This window comes from Zea mays, chromosome 5, assembly GCF_902167145.1.
Source record: "Zea mays cultivar B73 chromosome 5, Zm-B73-REFERENCE-NAM-5.0, whole genome shotgun sequence".
Lineage (NCBI taxonomy): Eukaryota > Viridiplantae > Streptophyta > Magnoliopsida > Poales > Poaceae > Zea > Zea mays.
In genome coordinates, this window is record NC_050100.1 from 49,552,562 (window position 1) to 49,568,098 (window position 15,537).

The following is a 15,537-nucleotide window of genomic DNA, read 5'->3' on the forward strand; positions in this document are numbered from 1 at the left end:
AGAAATGTAGGGACTTTTTTGTAAAAAGATGACGCAGGACGACCGTTGAAACTGGTGCTTTAAGTATAGTAGAGACTAGTCCCCGTGTGTTGTGACGACTCACAACAATACCCACCTAATCTATTCATCAAAATGATCTCAAGATCTTTTATTGATTGTCTCTGCTCTTCGCATACTTTTTTTGATCTAACTAACCGAGTCAACATCGTGGTAAAGGAAAGGCTATATAGACAGGCGATGCTGAGCCACTGAAGGGGTACCATAGACAGCAAATTAGGGACCACATCCCTCACCTCTCCCATCTCCAAGGTTTCATAGAGCAGGAAGAAAGAGGCAGTCATACATGTTCATTGCCGGAGAAGGACATAGCTAGTATACCGCTAGATACATATAGGGAGAGAGCAAGCAAGCGAAAAAAGAAGTCCAGCCAGAGCAGCTCCAAACCGAAAGGCACCCGCACCAGGCGTCAGTCCGAAAAGGGCGAGAGAATGCGAGTGCCTTCTAGCCCTGGACCCGCCGAAACGACACAACAACACCACCAACTCCGTAGCATATGCCGACTGCTGCCACTCTACAGGCCTTGGTTGTCCAATATCTCAGATCTGCACTCGTCATCGCCAAGATAACCTAAGAGTGACAGGCGTCATCATGTCCTCCCCGGCGGCACGCACGAAGAAAAGTCAGGAGCAAGACCGCCTCGCCCGTACCCGCATCGACGAGCGTCGGTCGGCTCGCGGCTGCGACCGTGGGCAGGGGCAGCAGGTTGGGGAGGAAGAACAGGGCGAAAGCTAGGAAGACGAACGAGACGTCCGACGACGGCGAAAATGATGGTGCGTGCATGCTGTGAAACACCCTCGTTGACGTGCAATAGCCACTACGCGGGTCGGTATCGGAGCTGGTGTCGGACGAATAAGGGAAGGAGGTGCCTACTCCCACGCCATCTGCCGAGAATGGGTGGCACAGAGGTGGAGACATGAGGGGAGAGAGAAAAGAAACAGGGTGACGAACGAGATGGCGGCAACTGAGGCGAGGACCATCATTATCGTGCGAAGGTATAGATGACCAAATGGGTCGTGTCTGGCGGGCTGGTCCGGGGCACAATCCATTTAATAGTGTTTGGGCGAGCCCGACACGATCGTCGTGTCGTGTTTGGGCCGTAGCCTCGGTCCGTAGTGCTGATCCGACCCGGCACGATTATATTTTTTATTTTATAAAACTCGTATATATATCTGTACAATTTATATTCAATAATAAAAACAATTGATCATGATGTTTTACTAGTTAGACGACTTCACTCGGTGCCTCTCGCCCTTCTTCCTCCGGGCTTTAGGTTCGAACCCCACCTCCTTCACCATTTTTTTTAATATTTTACGCTAATTTAACCACCCAACTGGCTAACGGGCATGGGCGTGGAGGTTGTGTTGGTTAATTTGAGATAGATGTGAGGGGTTATTTATAAAAATATGACGCAGTACGACCGTTGAAACTGGTGTTTTAAGTATAGTAGATATTTCTTTATGTCGGGACATTTACAATTTTGTCATTATCATTTGTACGCATCAAAATAGGTGGTCCTCAGAATAAGTAGCTAAACTAAGAAAACTATTAATGTTCTATTTATGTTACTTGATGTGCTAGAGATAAAAAAAATTGTAATTAGGCATAACCAGATTTATGTCGGATGCTTGCCCTTCCAATACTTTGCATGCAATAACAAAAAATACTTGGCATGCTAGAGATAAAAAATTGTAACACCCAAAATCATATTTTTCGATTTATAAAAGTTTTTCTAAAAGAATTGAGTTAAAGTAAAATAATATAATTCCTTTCTTTATAAAGTAGTGATATTTAAACTCTGATAGATTTAAACTTGGAAACTAGAATTTGAGAAAACATAGGATAACATAAGAAAGATTCTCACATGTTTCATTGGTGAACTAATCTTAAATAGATTTTTTATTGTTTAGGAACCTTCACTTAGTAGAGACTAAATAAAAGATCCTTATACAAACTAATGTATTTAAGATGATTTAGTATTTATAACTATTCACTAAAATACTAATATGATGTACTGAGAATGGTTTTCTAGAATAATATTTTGATTTTCATATCGAAAAGCATACAATTACAGGATAAAATAAGATAATTAATAAAATTAAATATGCATTTCATAATTGGTTGTGCATTTTGAATTTAAACTCTGAATCCAATTGGAATTTTAAATTTGAATCAGAAAATAAAATAGAAAAATGAAAGAAAAAAAGAGAAGATTACCTACGCTCTGTCGGGCCAACTTACCTGCGCCGCTGGCCCGTTCCCAAGCCTAGTAGGCGTGAGCGCCGATAGGCGAGCCCCTCACGTCAACCCCACATCGTGCCGATCCTGACCCAGTTGGCCCACTCGTTAGCTGCCCTCGCCTCTGCATGCAACCCCGCTCGCACCTGCGCCCTACCGCCGCTGCCACGCGGGCCCAATGTGCCTCGTCACTGACTGTGGGTCTAGTTCATCGGGTACTTCTTCTCCATTGTGATAGACATGAATCCGCGCCAAGCCTCGACCCATCCCAACTGCTCCGTCGATCCACCCGCCTTCACCTCCCCATGACTATATATGCGTGCACCGTGACCCCCTCTCGCCAATTCATCCAAGAGCGCCATAAGCCACCATCGGCTAGAGGACTTGGAGAGAGGTCGAGCACCATCGTCGTCGTCGTGAGGACCCAGGAAGCCACCACGTCAGAATTAGGGCTATGTGGGCGCCTCATGGCCGGAGTTAGGCGCAAGATGATCACTAGAGCATGAAGACGGTGTGCGTGGTCTCTTTGGGCGGGTTTGGTCGGCCAGGGGTGGCGATTTCTCGCCGATGTGCTAGTGCCACGCGCAAAGCCTCGATGCACTATGGACCGGTGTCCCTGCTACATGACCCATTGTAACACCCTGAATTTGGGGGTATAAAATTTCTTCTCTAAATACCCACCAAGTTCAGGTGTTACCTCTTGTCTCTCTCTAGACTTCCTCTCTCTTCCTTTTATTTAGAGTTAAGTTAATTAGGTGATGGATTAACTATTTATTTTTGTCAAAACTTATGTGAGTCATGAAATATTGCATCATGCTGAGCCTAAATTATTCTTTTGTTTGATGCACATGTTTGAATTGGTTTGAATTTGAAATTTGGTTTGAGTTTGATTTGAAATCCATAGAGAAAAGAAAAGAAAAAGGATTAGAAATTCAGGAAAAAAGGAAAAAGGAAAGCAGCCCGAACCCTCCTCCCTCCTCGGCCTTTTGGCCCATCCGGGCCAGTTAACCGCTCGCGCGCGTGCCTGCCTCCGCTAACAGGCGGGCCCCACCTATCGGTGTCGCGCCTCGCTCGCTCACTCACCCTCTCCCTCTCTGCCCAGTGGAACCGCCCTGTCAGCATCGCGCCCCGCTCGCCCGTGCGTTCTCTCGCTGACTCGCGGTCCCCTCTTGTCAGACCCCTCCCCTCCCCCGCAACCGTCGTGCCCATTGCGTGCGCCCGCGCGGTCAAACCGCACCCACGGCCTGCCCATGTCGCCCGAGCGCTAGGTGAAGATCCCATGCACTCCCTCAGCTTATCCATGCCTCACATTTGCTCTCTCCCTGCCCTCGCACTCACCCAGTCGCAGCGTCGCCACCCCCCCCCACCCCCACCCCCCGTTGTTATTTCGCCGTCCTGCCAGCGCTTTGGCCACGGTGAGCTTCACTTGAGCTTGGCACGACGGGAACCCACGGTGGTTTCCCCTTTTCTCAACTCCTCTGCCCGGGCCGCGCTCAACCTCTCCCCTGTGCAGGTCAGAGCTTGTCACCACCGTGATTCTTTGACGTCTAGCCAACCAGAGCCTCCTCGCGTCGTGCCAAGTTGCCCCAAGCGTCGTCTTTGGGTAAGTGACCTTTCCTCTTCCCTCTTTTGTGCCAATTCCGCTTTACCGTGGGGGATTTTGGCTCATCGGAGTCGCCCTTGTTGGGCCACCGTGTCTTCATGGCGTCCGGCCACTGCAACGCCTCCCCGAGCCCGAACTTAGACCTAGAGCAACCCCACCCTCTCCCTGGAGCCTATGCCAGCCATAGAGCGTCGGATTAACCCCCACCGCGACGGGTATTGCTCGCCGGAGTAACCTTGGGTTCGCCCGAGGGTTCCCCTCCGCCGTCTGTCCGTCTCAGTCCCGTTCTCGCCACCCAGACCTTGCCATAGTGCTTATTGAGTCCTCCCCATCCTCTCCGGCTACCCAGACCACCCCCATCGCCCTAGAAGCCTTGGTCTGCCTCACCTCTGGCGACTGCGCTGTCGTGTCTGCGGAGAGCGCCGCCCTGGCTGGCCGAAGAAGATAAAATCCCTAGCGCCCAATCCTAATCGCCCAATCTTGATCTGACAGCCCGGATGCGCAGATAACGGTTCGCGCGGTTCGTGGAACCAAAGCCGTCGATCTGCGATCCAGTGGCCAACGTGCCCCACGCCCTCGGCATACCGCTGACTTGTGGGCCCCATTTGTCAGTGTCTTAACCCACCCCGAGCCTAGGGCTGGGCAAAAAACCCGAAACCCGAACCGAACCCGAAATACCCAAACCCGAACCCGAAATACCCGAAACCCGAATTTTGTTCGGAAATTTCGGGTAGCAACTTGCAAAACCCGGGTAATTCGGGTATCATAACCGGGTACCCGAAATACCTGAATTACCTGAACTTTCATGTGTCATGTACTCATGTCATTTGTTGGAACTTGCTCCTCTGGGCAAGTAGATCCAATGAGAGAGTGGTGAGAGTGTATGCAAGGTTTAATGATGAAAGGCAATAGCTCTGTTAATCTGGCCTCTCAAGGGCACTATACGGGGGTATTTATAGGTACCCGAGTGCCGAGCATCCCAAGACAAGGACGTTTGTGTCCTTGGGTACCCAGATTATCCCTAGAATATTCCCATAAATCAGGGTTACAGACTGTCATTATAGAAAAGCTATTACAAACGAGGCCCGTAACCTGCCTATCCACGCGGGGCCCGTTACAGTGGGCCGAATTCCATGTGGGCCTCCGGTCGAGATGAGGGGCGCGAGATCAGCTGACTTCGTCGAGGTCTGGCCTTCGTCCTGCGATGGAGAGGACGAAGGGCAACCGCACCAGCCGTCACACGTTCGTTGATGTAGTGATGCGACGAAGGCTTCGCGCGAAGGGTAGCGTCTTCGCCTTCGCTCCAACATTTGCCCTCCGATGGACCAGTTCGACTGAGTCATCTGGTGCCGAAGACGTCGCTAGATGGTGGAGACGCTGTGTAACACCCCTGGTGTTACTATAACTAAAATTTGAGCATGGCATCATAAGCATTGACATTGCATATGTTTGATACACCTAGAGTGCATTCACTAGGTAAAAATTTCAAACCAGTGTATTGTTTTTGGGTGTTTTGCAAATAGGACCCTGGACAGGGAACCTAACCCTAAATAAGGCTCAAAGGGGGTAAAACTTAACCCAAGATGAGAAAACCCAAAGGCTTTGGGGAAGAGTTATAAAATATCCCCAAAAACAGAGTTAAATCACATTCATACCCTTGGGATACCAGAAACCCTAATTGGAACCCTGGAAAACCCTAAAACCAAACCCTAGGGACCTATGTGCAAAATTAGTCCACTTTTGGACTAAAGTGCAAAAAACCAAGTCAAATAAGTGTCTTAAGTTATTTGGGTCACTTATATGTGAATTTGTAAGCCAAACCCTGAGTTTTGGACTTATTTGCAAAAGAGCCACATTTGAACTCTTTTGAATAAGTTTGAATTTCAGTGTATTGTGCTCCTCTTTGTGACCTTGTAACTTATAAACAAAAGAGATTTTGCCCTAGGTCACCACATCAAAGTTGTAGTCTAATTATAGAAGAACAACTTTGCTTAAGGTTGTAAGTTCACTTGTTGAGAAGAATCCAGAGATAATTAAGCCTAAAGATTGGTGGTCAGGCTGATTCAGTCTGAAATTCAGACATTCAGAGTAGTAGAGCCAACTTTGAGTATGAATTCCACCTTGATTTAGTGCTCGAATGGGTTCAAGTCCTATAGCCGAATTGTTGCTGGTTTATAGTTCTACAATTTTGCTACAGAGCTTGAGTGGAGTTGCCATTGGAAATTGAGAGTAAATCCTGCTCCAACTTGCTCTGTCAGGCATCAAAAACTGAATCTCTGATGGTACAGTGCCCTCAACGGATCAGAACAAGCGCAACAGAAGAATCCCACCGCCGGTGATCTCCCTCGCCGTGATTCGTGTCGCCGGCATCAAGATTCGCGTGCGGGGTGGATTGATAACATCGCGGGGTAAGGATCCTCGCCGACGGTGAGCTGGAGGTCACTCCGGTGACTCACCGTGGCTCCCCTTCTGCTTTGCGGCTGAAACCGATAAGCTCGCCGGTAACCGCCGCCTCCCGGCCGTGCGCCGCGTGGCCTAGCCGTTCTACAGCACCGCCGTGACACCTTAAGGCTGTCCCATCGTCGCCGGGGAGCCTGCCACGCCGCGGGACACGAATTCACCGCGCCCGCCTTCTTCTCCATTTCCGGCCGCCGCGCGTCCTCCCCGAATTCACTGGCCACCGCTTCCCCTCGCTATAAATTGAGTGTCCCCGCCACTCCGTAGGATAATTACGCATCAGTTGCACCAAACCTTGCACCGGATTATCCACCAGTGACTGGGAATTGCTCATTTCCCCCAATCACGGTTTCCGCCACCGTAGAACTCAACCCCGCCGCGGTCAGCCCAACTCAGGTCAGCTCTTCCCCTCTGCTCCCTTGTCTAAGCATTCTTATGCGCCTGTGATGCTCACCGACCCACCCAATTGAATTGGACCGCCACCAATCGTCGAGAACGCGACGATCCAGCCGCCATGTTCTCGGTCACCGTGACCAGAGAGTTTTAGTGCGCGATTGGTGAAATTAAGTTAGGGGAAACATCGATTAAGGTATGAATTAGGTGTTAGTCGTCGGAGAGCGCCAGTAATAGCCCCAATCGGCCGGCGTAAGTGCTCGCCGGAGCTCAGCCGTGCTTGAACGCCGTCGGGGACCTCCCAGTGCGAGGAAACAGAAGTTGGGGGACCCCTGTGTAAAGTGTCAGCGACTGTTTTGAATAGTGTTCGGACTTTCTCGGGTTATTCAAAACTCTGGGGGACCTCTGCGCAAACCTGCCCCGCGGGCGCGGGCGTGCGCGCTTTTCCCCTCTGACTAGGCCGCTTGGGCCGAAACCAACCCACAACTATTCACTGGTTTTTCTTTTTCTTTTATTCCAGAACCAAAACAATTATAGAAAATGGTAGAAAAATGGTAAAATTGTGAAACCAATTTTCCTGGACTCCTTATTTTCCCTAGTATTTAATAAAAATAGTTTCATGATTTTTAGTTTAAACATGAAGTTTTAGGGCATTTAAAATAGCTTAAAGAAGTAGTTCTGAATTTTTAAAAGATAAATGGTAATCCCAAAAATGTTCAAAATTTTTATATGAACTCCCCACATTATTTAGAAGCCTTGGGTAGAGTTTGAATTGATTTGGGCCATGTTTGATAACTAGAACCCCAAAACCCCCCTGCCCTTTGAACTCCTTTACTGACTCCGGAAACCCTAAGTTCTCGGAGTTCCGTGAAGGAAAGTTGTATTCAAGACTTAGATAATAAAACTTTATTGTCTTCGCACTCTCATGAGCATTACATGGCATTCATTCTTATATATGTATATATATGGTTATGTTAGAACACGAAGAAGTGGAAGTCACTGAAGAGAAGACACCACCACCCTCGGATTCTCAGGCAGGCAACTGCTTCTACCTTGATATTTGTGGATCCGAGCCAGACTCACCTGTGAACGAAGGCAAGCCCCGGTGCATGCAACCCCTTCCTTGTGTTTTTAAATACTTTTCGCACACTTAAGTCTAGTGAAATGTGCATTAGGTTATCGGAGTTGCTTGAAACCCTTTGATGCATTGCCTTCCTTGATATCCATACCTTTATAGATACTTATGATGAAGTATCAAAAATATGATTTACAAAAATGCTTAGCCCTGCTTAGATCTTGTGGATAGAGGTTGTCCTTAGCCTAGCTCGAGAAAGGATGACTTCTACCTGCAAGAATATTTTCTTTTGGAGCAATGGTGGGATCTTACTGCAAAGTTCCCTGTGATGCTCTTTTCATCCTAAGGAACAGAAACAATCCTAAGGATGAAAGTACTTAAATCGAGACTTGGGTTAGGAACAGGTGATGTTCTACCTAGGTTGATTAAGGATTGAATGCGTATGTAGGCGTGCTGATCGAGGACCCTTTAACTGGTCACATGCCTCGTCATGGGTAAGCCTTGCCTCGGGCAGACTAAGGCCAGAATAAGATAACACGAAATGGGCGTGGAGCGGTGGCGAGAGTAGCGTGTACCCACCGTGGCAAGAGGCTGGACGGTGGTGTATCTGTGCTCTCGGTTTGCGTGAACCTGATCTGGTCTTAAGAACCCCGGTGGCGGGTTGACATATGCAAGGGTTAAGTGCTACATATGTCGTGTGATTGGAGATCCTCAGCTGAGTATAATTGATTCGGATCGCCGTACCTTCGCGGTTATGAAGACTTGGTCACTTCCCTACAACCTAAGTCAGGATGTGAACATTATGGATAAAAATGATGTTGTATTGATGAGATGATGAAATTAGACTAGAGGCAAACAGAGTCTATTAATACTTAATTCGACGTTAAAATGTTGAAAGTAAGGACTCACTTTAGTAAGCTATTTCTGCAAAAGTATCTAAGTTGATTTTTGCTAAAGCCTCTCCTTGATTCCTATTTATCCAGCATACCCTTGAGAGCAGTGGCGGGCCCAGGATTTAGAGTGTGGGTATTCGAAAATTTTCTAAGATGATTATTTTTAAAGACTGAAGTTTTTCTACTAGTACGCATAGGTAATTATTTGTATATATAACATATAATTAAGCATAAACAATATAGGCATAACTGATTCAATAACTAGTTATCATAATTCAAAATTATAGAACATACCATAATACAAAGAGTAAAGACAAATAATTGTTTGATATGATAAAATGAGAAGAAAGCTTACAAATCACAATCTAACTTTCCGATCCTTCATGCTTTGAAATTGAGCAATGATGTCCTCATTTTTGACTTCCAAGAAGAATTCCCTTTCAATGAAAGTAACCAAACATCCATTCAAGAATTTTTGACCCATCTTGCTTCTTAGCTTGTTTTTTATGTAGTTCATTGAAGAAAAAATCCTCTCAACACCGGCAGTTGCAACAGGGAGAACTAGCACCAACTTAAGAAGTTTGTAGACAATGTCATACCTCAGAATCTTATCTGTTTTAACAAGCATCATAGACAACTCAGCTAGGCCTTTCAAGTTTTTAAAGTTTTCATCATGCCTCACATCTTCAATATAGCGATTAAGTTGAAAAGGAAGTTGTGCCTTCTCTTCAAATTCAAAATCATGAGGATAATGTCCAGCAAGTTTAACCAATTTCTCAACATCAAAGGCAGAAAAATTCTTGGCTGGACTAAATGATGCCATGCATCTAAGTAACTCAGTGTTGACCTCATCAAACCTGTTATTAAGCTCAACAAGTTGCCTATCAATAACACCCAAAAACATATCAGCATGAAACCGGTGATAATTGATAGCATTTTTATAGAACTTCTTGTCTCTTTGTATAGGCTTATACTTTCCATCCATATCAACAATTTTAACTTTGTGCTTCTCACAAAAGGAATTGACATTCTTAAGAAATTCTTCCCAACCAGAATCGTTTCTTAAAACATCCAATTCTACCTTAGTGAAATCAAGAAGGTCCATTGCATTTACAATATCTTGGTCCCTCCTTTGCAAAGCATTGCATAAGTCATGGGTGTACCCAAATATTTCATTCATCAAGTGCAGCATAAAAACAAACTCAAATGATTGAAATACTTGCAGCATAGTTTGAGCTCCCAAAGACTCACCTCCTTTATATTCCTTACCAATCTTGGAGAGAACTTTCTTAATTGATGGATACAAGGCCATAACATGCATTACAGTTCTGTAGTGAGATCCCCAACGTGTATCACCTGGTCTTGCTAAGCCCATCTCTTGATTCAAACCTTGACCAGTTTCTATTTCACCCAACCTTAATGCTTCAATCATATATTCAGATTGAGCTACTCGAAGCATAGAGATCTTTTTACAAGACATACCAAGAACATTCAATAAATATGCAAGTTGTCCAAAGAACCAAGCACAATCAATATTCTCCTTTGCAACAGCAACAAGGGTTAGTTGAAGTTGATGGGCAAAGCAGTGAACATAATGAGCAGAAGGTGACTCTTCCATCATTAATTTCTTCAAACCATTAACATCACCCTTGTCCACGTATCTTAGATAAGGGCAATTGCCATTCAAGAAGCAATGACTGAATTGCTTCTTTTAGTGTCAATGATGTAGTATTTGCAACTTTTACAAGACCAAGAAATCTCTCAACTGGCTCTCCTATTTTATTGACATACCGTAAGCAAAGAGCCAATTGTTCCTGCTGATATGCATCACTAGATTCATCAGCAAGAATAGCAAAACACTCATCACCAAGTTCATCCATTATTATTTTGGTAGTTTCATTGGCACAACAACAAATGAGTTGTTTTTGAATCTTGTGATCTATCAACTGACAATTGTTAGGAGCGTTACCTAAAACCACCTTATTAACTTCTTCAAAGTTCCCTGCAAGCCATTGCAAAAGTTCTCGAAAATTCCCTTTGTTATTTGAATCCTTTCCCTCTGCGTGACCACGAAATGCCAATCCCTGACGCAACAAATATCTTATGCACTGAAGTGACCATGTCAAACGAGCTAGGTATTGAGCCTTGTACTCAACACTGTTTGATGCAATAGACTCACGAATAGATGACTTAGGTTTGATGAACAAATTATATTTCTCCTCGGCTTCACAATGTGCACTATTTAAACCACCAGCATGCCTTAAAAATCTAACTTTCATATTCCAGTTTCTAAACCCACCACTGACAAAACTATCTCCACCAGGAAATTTATTGTTATCTTTGAATAAATAACAAACAAAGCAATATGCAGCATCTTTATCCACACTATATTCAAGCCAATTGAACTCAGAAAACCACTTTGGTTGAAAGCGACGCATACCTCCACATTCATGTTGAGGGAAAACATCCTTGTTCATCTTTGGTCGACATGGTCCCAATGCAACATATGCTCTTCTAACTGTATCTTGGTCATTCACATCATAACTTGAGATAGGGAGCCTCAAACTAGGATCATGCTCAATGCCATAAATACCATCATGATCTCCTTCATCACTAGAATCAAACTGGTTTAGATGAGCAGACTCAGAGTCACTACTACCTTCACCATGTTCTATTGTTGGGGGCTCAACTTCAACTCTCACTTGTTGAGACGGTATTGTGCTTGTTCCACCATTACTCCGTTCTTGGAATATCACCAGTTGCATATGACTTTCATTGCAAGATGGAGCAACACTCGTTTGTTCAGATTGTTTCTTTGCTGCAGCTCTAGCTAAAAAAGCCCTCAAATCATTAGTACCACTATTCTTCCTCTTCATGATTTAATCCTGCAATGCAAAGTTAATTACTATTAAACACAACCTGCGTATTTGCATACAACTATTAATCCTGCAATGTTCAGACGGTATTGTAGCCAGCAGATTCCTTACGCTGGCGGGCTGGCGGCGTGCGTAGCGAGCGCCAAGCGGCTGCTTGACAGCCTGACAGGCTGAGGCCTGAGGCGGACGCCGCCACCGCGCCACGCCGGACAGCCGGACAGGCACTGCGGGCGCCTGGCAGCGCGCTGCGCGCGGCGAGGCAGCGGCTGGGCGGCTGGGCGCGCTGGGCGGTGGCGTCTGGGGCTCTGGGCGGCGGCGCTGGTCGACTACGCGCGATGGGCGGTGGCGGCTGGGCGATTGGTCGACTGCGCGCGATGGCCGGTGAGCGGTGGCGGCAGGCGTCCGTCTCCTGGCGGCTGGCGACCAGCCGGCAAAACCCCAGCCAAAGCCAAGTGACCGTGCGTGAGAAATGCGAATAATGGGCCAAGATATGGTAATGGGCCGGCTGGACGCTGGAGAAGGCAGGAAGGACATATTTTTAGCCCAAAGTAACATAATTCCTTCACTATTTTGCTCATTTTCTATTTCCTATGTATATATACTACATATACATGTATATATTAAAAAAAATTGTAAAAAATAATGGGTATTCACTTGAATACCTTTGAATTTAGTGGGGCCCGCCCCTGCTTGAGAGTCTTTTCCTTAGTCGGGTAAGACTTGCTGAGTAATTCCATACTCAGGGTTTATCCCTCCGTTGTTTTTAGGTGAGGAAGCGACAAACCTTTGTTGCTTTTGCTCCAAGGTGGTTCCTAATGAAGATAAGCAAGAGTGAAGTGCGGGAGGAAAGGATCCTCCATTAGGACTTTTTGTGTGATAACTGTCGGGAGGAGTTTTTGCCTCCCTTGGTATGTGTAATAATATTATTCTGCACTCGTTATATAGTTCTGGTCTGTAATAAACAACTTGATCTTACTTTTTAATAAATGTAAGTTTATGTAATCGCTTCCGCATATCTATATCTCCGATGTTCTGTAATGTTTGCAAGACGGGTGAAACGTTCCTGGTAAGGTAAGAAGAAGATACCGAACTTGTCGAGTAATCCAGGAACATCTACAGGGTTGTCTGATGTCTGTTGGACAAAGACAACTGTAGGTGGGCCTAGTTACTTAGGAGGTTCCGTCACAGCTGGTATCGGAGTGTAGCCCTTCTTGACAGATATTATGTAGCATCTTCAAAAAAGACTTATCTAGAAGATTTCTTCTCTTCTTACCTAAGCATCTCTGAAGAGTGTATTTCAAAGACCAGATAGGAAGAGTGCGATGTATAGAAGGTTGAATCAACTAAGGTTGATTCTGTAATTATTCATGCATCATGCTAAGAATTATACTAATAAATTTTCCCCTTAGAAAATGTCGCCGCGTACAAGGAAAACGGCGCGAAAGCATACTGGGCCTATTGGTGTACCCCGACACCAACTTGCCCCACGGGAGGAAGACAGCAGTAGCGGGAGTAACGACCCAATTGGAGATCTCGAAGCCCGCGTGAATCAACTTCAAACGGAACTGCAACGCAGGACCAGTATGTGGGTCGCGGATGGCGATAGGATAAACGAATTAAGGAGTTATATCCGCCGTCTGCAGGATTAGCTTGCTGATCGGGATTTAGCGCTCGACTGGGCGGTACAGTCTCGTTCAGTGGCTTGGGCTAAGGCAGCAAAGGCTCGAGCCCGAGTCGAGGAACTTAGTTCTGCTATTGATAACCTGCAGGCGTATTGCAATACCCTACATGAGGAAGTCCATGTATTGTATTCGCAATTACACCCACATGTCCCTGCGGATCCCGTCAGGTCAGAAGCCGGACCCTCGCATAATGCGGGAGAAGCGCTTGGTGGCGAGTTAGACCTTTTAGGCCCCCTCCTTCTATGAGGTTGGTCGACGTATGGTCTCCCACACCTGACGATGAAGCTGCCAAGAGCCATCAGAAGCAGGAGTAATAGTGTAATTGTAGAAATAGAAGTAGTATGTTGTATAATAGGTTGAACTATTGTGTAATGGGTAATGTGTCCTGTTATGTAACATCGAGTCTGTATCATTACTTTTGATAGTAATGTAAAATGGAAGGTTTCTTTGGCATTTTATATTTATTTCAAATGTTCTTTGCCTCAGATGCCTACCAGGACTCGAGGACAGGATGCAGCAGGAACTTCTGGGGGAAGGGATGTCACCCCAAATCCACCTCCGGTTCCTCCCACATTGGCCGAGGCGATTGCCGCCTTGGTAAACGCGACTGCGGACAATACCCGCTTTCTTAGAGAAATGGCGGGTCAACAATTCCAGCAGCAGGGTGGAAGGGGTTATCAGCAAGGCCCCCGTGAAACCACCTATCTGGATTTCTCTGAAACCCGTCCACCACTATTCGTCAAGGCTGAGGACCCGTTGGAAGCTGATGAGTGGATACGGGTTATTGAACAAAAGTTTGGTCTTCTCCGCTGTTCAGAGACGCAGAAGCCGTTATTCGCAGCACAACAACTACGTGGCCCTGCCAGTACCTGGTGGGGGAATTTTGTGGCTATTCAACCTGCCTACCATCAAGTCACCTGGGAAGAGTTTAAAGTGGCCTTCCGCGAGCACTACATACCCGAAGGTGTTCTGCATATGAAGCAGGAAGAGTTCATGAAGCTGAAACAAGGAGGAGATACCGTCAATCAGTATCTCAACAAGTTTAATCACCTGTCGCAGTATGCCATCGACCAGGTGAATACTGATTTAAAGAAGAAGAACTGCTTTATGAGGGGTCTAAATGACCGATTGCAGAGAAAAATGGCCACATGCATAGATCTCACGTATGGAAAGGCTGTCAGCACATCCTTATCTGTTGAAGCAAAATACGCAGGTTCCGGGAAGAACAAGGGATTCGGTGGTGAGAAGCCTAATCAGGGCCAGGCGAAGAGGCAACGGTTTGTGATCCGGCCTTCTAGCCAAAATCACACTTTTTCTCGTCCACCCTCATTCCCTTTCAAGCAGTCAATCGTTATCCGTCCCAACAATACCCCCACTACCCCAAATCAGCCGGGTGCCCCGGGCACTCGATTCCCTGCTTTGCCCAGCTCTTCAACCGGGTGTTTCAATTGTGGCAAGTCGGGACATTTCATCAAGGATTGCCCATATCCCAAGCAGAATCAATCAAATGCTCAGCAAGGGTCTGGGAAATCAGCTCAGTCAAAGGGAAATACTATGGGGAAGAATACAAAGAAGACGGGGCGGGTATACTATACTCAAGTGGCCACTACACCGGAAGGTGAACCGGTGATGATGGGTACGTTTCTCGTGGCCAGTCACCCTGCAATTATTCTTTTTGATTCTGGTGCTTCGCATACGTTCATTAGCAAGAAATTTGTGGAGCAACATCACATTGCATGTCATGAATCAAAAGAGGGATTTAAAATTCATTCACCTGGGGGACACATTTTTACTAGAGAAGTGGCCTATGAAGTGCCAGTAACAATGGCCGGACGGAACTTTCCTGCTAACATGATTGTTCTGAGAGGCCAGGATATAGATGTAATTTTGGGTATGAATTGGTTAACTCAACATAAGGCAATTCTCAACACTGAACTGAGAACCGTCAGGTTGAGCTATAATCAAGAAGAGATTCTTTTGTCCATCCCCGTAACCAATCCAGCCAAAGCTTCTGGTAGAATTTATGAAGCCATGGTACCGGAGATCAAGGATATTCCGGTAGTATGTGAGTTTCCAGATGTATTTCTGGAAGATTTGCCTGGACTACCACCTGAGAGAGATGTAGAATTTGTAATTGAGTTAAAGCCCGGTACGGCTCCCATTTCTCGAAGATTGTACCGTATGCCCCCTAATGAGTTGGCAGAATTGAAGATTCAATTACAAGATCTACTGAATAAAGGGTTCATCCGGCCAAGCTCGTCTC